This window comes from Cupressus sempervirens, chromosome 3, assembly GCF_028749045.1.
Source record: "Cupressus sempervirens isolate cs-2001-9-10 chromosome 3, ASM2874904v1, whole genome shotgun sequence".
In the NCBI taxonomy this organism is placed as follows: Eukaryota; Viridiplantae; Streptophyta; class Pinopsida; order Cupressales; family Cupressaceae; genus Cupressus; species Cupressus sempervirens.
Genome location: NC_143120.1, coordinates 923,424,160 through 923,430,011, shown reverse-complemented (window position 1 = coordinate 923,430,011; position 5,852 = coordinate 923,424,160). Strand labels below are relative to the sequence as shown.

General features: G+C 36.4%; 1 pseudogene; it reads left to right on the top strand.

The window, feature by feature from the left end:
* Positions 1–2,102: 2,102 nt before the first annotated feature.
* On the top strand, positions 2,103–2,588 carry LOC149569766 (U-box domain-containing protein 25 pseudogene; annotated as a pseudogene).
* Positions 2,589–5,852: the final 3,264 nt, after the last annotated feature.

Below are 5,852 nucleotides of genomic sequence, written 5' to 3'. Positions count from 1 at the left end.
GTGAACATGAGATAGATTTGAATTGAAATGTTGTGAAGGAATTTGATATGAAGAAGGTACGAGACCATGTTGTCGTGCAATATTGTCAATCATTGAAAGGAGTGGATTTGAATCCATGGATGCAAGATGAAAATATTTGAAGAGGAAATATGAACTTGGAATTAGGAGCTTTGTGCTGATTGGACTTTGATTTGATTTGATTTGAATTTGATTGCACTTGATATGATTCGATTTGATTGAATTTGAATTGATTTGATATTGATTTGGTTTGGATTTGGATTGGATGAGGGTTCGATTTGATTTGATAAGAACCCTATGATAGTACAAACAAAGTGAATATTTGATTTGAATGAAAGTCCAATGATAAGACAATGCTCCTATGTCCAAAGTAGAATATGTGATGTCAGATTGAAATAAAAGAAGACGTGAATGAAGTTTTTGAAAGATTGATTATGACTTGGATGACTGAATTTGACAAGGGATTGGATTAGAAGAATACTGATTTGAAAGATCGAATTAAGAATGCATGATGAGCTTGACTAGGGAAATTGAATATGAATAATGATGAATCATGACTAGAATGAAGATTAGGAATGTGATTGAATGACAAGGAAATGATTTGGATAAATAAAGAAGATGAAGATGTCAAGTAACGTTTTGAATGATGAAGGTAAGAGATGTCTTGGATGGAAGGAATATGTGACGTGAAATGATTTGGAATGATGATTAAGAAGAGGTGTTTTTTGTGTTTTTGAAATGTTTTTTGATTTTTTTTTGGATTTTTAGGTTTAAGATGCAAAAGCAAACAATGAAATATGTACAATTCCAATGTGTTTCAAACACGCCAAACACACCAACAATCCTATAAGGTTGAACTAGGTTGTACAAGGCTCAACTAGGGGGCATCCTCGATATATGCAAGGTACGTGAGGCCTGAATCTCTAGATGAAAGGAAATACTGCCACACAGTCGAGGGGAGACGGTAACCCAATCTCCTCCTTCACTTCCCAAAGGTATAAAGTTCTTTGGGGCTTAGCCAAGAGTGACAATATTTACACTTCCAAGAGAGGTGTCTTTCGATTCACTTCCCAATTTTTATACTCTTCCAGAACGCTGGAGTTGAGGTCGTCCAAAGGGGTGATGAAATCCCCAAGCAGGCCTCCTAGAAAAATAGAAATAAGTCCACTTATTTCTTGTGCACCCAAGGTCACCCAAAGGTGCGAGGGGAGAGAATACGTAAGTGGACCTGGGGTTTAAAAGACACTTATTCATTGCCAAAGAAATTTTATGTTTTCTAATCTAATTGAAGACACACGTGATTAAAATGTACAATGTTCGTTCAATGTTGTAAAAAAATCAGGCACACGAAAAGCAAAAATTTTTTAGTTTTTTTTTTAATATTTTGGCTACAAGGAAAATAAAAATAAAGATCTAAATGCCTTTATGCACAAAATAAATTTGATAAAAGTAAAGGCCTATTTGAAAGAAATAAAAAGCAAATTTTTTAAATTTTTTTAAATTTTTAATTTTTTTTTAAAAATTTTTTTTTTTAGTTTTTTTGATGTAATAATAATAATAATTTGAAACATTAATATAAAACTAATCACAATGTAATAATGATTTGAAAATACGCAAAAATAGCATATGCAAAAGTGAAAAAGCAAACGGGTATTTGATTATATGCGCATGGCAGGAAGCAATGGCAGACAAGTCGCAATGGAGTGCAAAGTGATATTATAGATTGTATACAGGGCCTTTTCGCTTTTACAAAATTCCACAACGCTAGTTAGTCGGTGTAAGTTTCAGGCCATGGAGGAAGTGGGAATGGAGAATATCATTTTCCATTGATGAACATCATCATCCTCATCCTGAAATAGATGCGGTGGTCCACGAGTGGCCAATGGGATAGCAACAAGGAACAAACCAACCCAAGTCTCGCATTTGACCGTTGAAGCTCGAATACAGACAATCACAGGGGCAAATACTTTGACTGGGGAAAGCAAAAGGAAAGAGACAAGGGCGGGGGAAGAAGAAGAAGACGTTGTTGCCACAAGACTTTTGACTCATTCTCTACAGTCCAGATCTATAAATGCAGAAGCCCAATGCAGAGATTCAAAGAAATTGACCTGGCAGGGAGACGAGAGCTGGAAATAACAATCCCTCCCTTCTTCACATGCTCGATTTTGCTGGACCCTATGAAGGATCCAGTGAGTACTTGCACTGGTGTGACATACGATCGGGCGAGCATCGAGAAATGGATTGATGATGGAAATGCTACTTGTCCGGCCACGCTGCAGCCATTGGTGACCAAGGAGCTCATACCCAATCACACCCTGCGCCGCCTGATCCATGCATGGTGCGGTGCTAATGCTACCAAGGGGGTCGAGCGTGTTCCAATGCCCAAAATTCCAGCCAATTTGCACACAGTGCGGTGTCTTTTGAAGGAGATTCAACCCGCCAGAAGAGGAGAGAGTAGTGGGTCCGCAAATTATCGCCTTCGCGCGCTCCGGAGGCTTAGGGCTTTGGCGAGAGATAGTGTGCGGAATGCTATTTGTATATCAAATGAGGGCACGATGGAGGAATTGTAGTGGTTGCGTGTAGGATGCGGGTGGAGGACGGTGGCGGCGGTCGCAGGCGCTGATGGAGGCGGCGCTGCCGAGAAGGAGAGGGAGCCGCTGGAGAGGCGGCTTGGGCCTACAAATTTTTTTTTAATTTTTTTTTTTTATATTTATATTTTTAAATAAACACACCCCTTTTTTTTTAAATTGTTGTCTCCCCTCCCCATATGCAAAAAAAAAAGAAAATAACCCCCCTACCTCACTTTAAAAATTAAAAAAAAATCTAAATAGAAAATTGAAGAAAACCTACCCCAAGCCCCTATATTTTTTTTTTTAACAACGAAGAACAAGTTATAGGGTACTCACCTCATGCGCTCCAAAGATGGTGACGAACCTCATGGCTTGATTTGACACTCCCTATCGCAATTTATTCTCCAATCGTGAGCCTAAAGCTTGAACAAATTTAAACCCATGAAGTGGGTCCCATCGGGCGTGCCAAAAATGTGTTGCATAAAATTGTAACCAAGATTATGCAAACCTCAAACTATGAACATAGCAATGGAGAAAATGTTCGGTATGCTCTTAGGAACACAACAATGGATGAATCTCTTGGATGTGTGAATGCAAATGGAATATGTACCTAGACTAGATGATGTGAGAAATCAAAATGACAGAACGATGATGCAATGATAAGAAATGCTAATGATACCTAATAGATGATAATGACCTCTAATGACTGTCTGTGTGTGTGTCTGGTGTCTCTCTTGTGTCTCTATCTATTGTGTGTCTAAAGCTTGAGACGAGGCATCTATTTAAAGTAGATGGAGGAAGCATCTAGAATGTGCTTAGAAACCACTAAGAGATAAGGATAAGAATTGACAACTAAGCACCTTATCTCACATTCTAGATAGATGGATAAGACTGATGAGATGGCATGTGTGTGTAGAAGATTCCTATGGTGTAGACAACATGTGCTTAAAATATGTGATGACAACTCATATGAATGCACGTACTTCTAAGCAGTTTGAATAAAGATTAAATTAAATAAAATTTAATTTAATCAAGGTCTAGAAGAATTAATGGGAATATGGAGGATTTTAAATAAATAAAATTTATTTAAAAAAAGAATATGTGGAGAATCATGTGTTAATTAAAATTAACACATTAGAGCTAGGAAGTATTTAAATTAAATTTAAATACTTAGACAAAAATGAACTTATTTAATTAAAATAATTTAATTAAATAAGTAGAGGAATGTGACTAGTATTAATTAAATTAATAAAGTCATTCAGGACAATTTTTAGTGTATACAAAGTTTAATACTTTTAATTCACCCCCTCCCTCTCAAAAGTATACTTCCCACTTGTTAATTCCCAATAATTGGTATCAAAGCTAAGTTCTTATCAAGAGAAGCCTTATAGCTTGGAGAAAATATCTTGAGATGGAAGCCTACAAGTTGGGAAAAACCATTGAGAATTAGGAGATTGAGATACACCTCCTACTGCAACAATCAGATGAAGCCAGAAATGCCTTGAGGAGTTTGCTAAAGAGAAGGAAAGAAATTTCCATAGCTGAGAATAACACTCAATAGAAGGAGATTGACACCACAAAGTTATTTGCAGATAGTAACTCATGTGAGTTTGATGCAGCAATTGAAAATCTCATGGATAAGAACAAAGCACAAGCTAAAGAGATCATAAATCTCAAGTTGGAACAAGAGTCACAAGCAATATTGCTATGTGTAGTGATTGAACAAAAGAAGAAATCAACTGAGGATAAGGGCATGATTGAAGAAGAAAAAAGAATTTTGTCAAACAGATTGGAAGAAAAGTCAGCAAAGTTGTCTAGGATCTCAAACATGCAGTTGGATACCTTGAGCCAAATGATGAATTGCCATCATGAATTGAATGTCAAGAACATTGAAATAACCACATTGAAGTTACAAAATGAGTAGCTACAAAATGACCTAGAAGAGAGAAGGAATTTGTTGAAAGCTTTAACAAGAAAAATGAATCCATCAAGTACTTTGAGCAACTACTAAAATCCCCTAGATCTAGTAAAGAAACATCAGGTTTGGGCTACACAAGCACTAAGGAAGGAGAGTCATCCAAGACTGTTCAATGGTAAGGACTCTAAACCCACTTGTCATTTTTGTGGCAAGAAAGGACATACAACTAATGTTTGTAGGAACAAGAATGGCAGTTAGAATGCTAAGCCAAAGAATATGACACATTGTTACAAGTGCAACAAATAAGGTCATAGGCACATGAATGTAGAACAAGGATGATTCATGCACCAAGATTTGAAGGATGCTACTACAGCTGTTAGAAGTATGGACATAAATCTTTTGAATGCAAATTCAAGCCCACATGATCATCAAACAAGGGAAGAAGGCATGAAAATTTCTATAATTAGGATTACAACACAAGACATAGCTATCACAATTTTCAAGAGTATGGACACATCCCTAAGAATTGCATAAGAACACATTTCAGTGGAAGCTATAGTAGATGGTTGAGCCAAACTACATGCTTTAGTTATTTAAAGACTAGTCACATTAGCAAGCACTACCCAACAAGGACAAAGGCACCTAACTTAGACTCTAACAAGGGAAAAGGTAATGTAGATTTTGAGAATATTAGAGGAGAGATGAATAAGACATGGAAGATGAAAGATGAAAGCAACACATCAAATGAAGGGATCACTTCACCTAAAGGGTCAAGTTGTCATACTTCATCAAACTAAACAAGAAGGTATGTGGGACTAATATTTAGATGTTTTATCATACACTAGTTCCCAGAATGAGTTAGAACTGAAAATGGTAGATTAACATGAATAAATATGCAACGTCAAATGTTCAAAGTTTTCACACTATTTTTCAAGTAAGGAAAGTTGTCTTTAGATGCCGCGTGATATCCTAGTGTATGTCGAGTTGTCTGCCAAAGTTAGTAGAAGCTGAGTGTGTAGTGGTTGCCAAGTAAAAAGGAAAATTCTTATTGAAGCCAAGTAAGGGAAACTTCAGTGGATGTCGAGTGTTATAAAATCAATGGAAGCCAAGTAAAGTAGAATTGTATAAGGAGCTGAGTGGACAAATGTACACGAACTATGCATTAAATGCTATGAAATAAAGGGTATAAGGTCAAATTTTTAATCATTTCTTATCATTGCAAACATAGAGCAAGAGCACAAAGAGAACAAAAATGATTTCAAAGCAGAGATTGATTCTTTTGCAAAGATTCCAGCAAAGATTTAACATTTTTTCGTTGATCTAAGGTATTTACTCAAGTGTCGAGC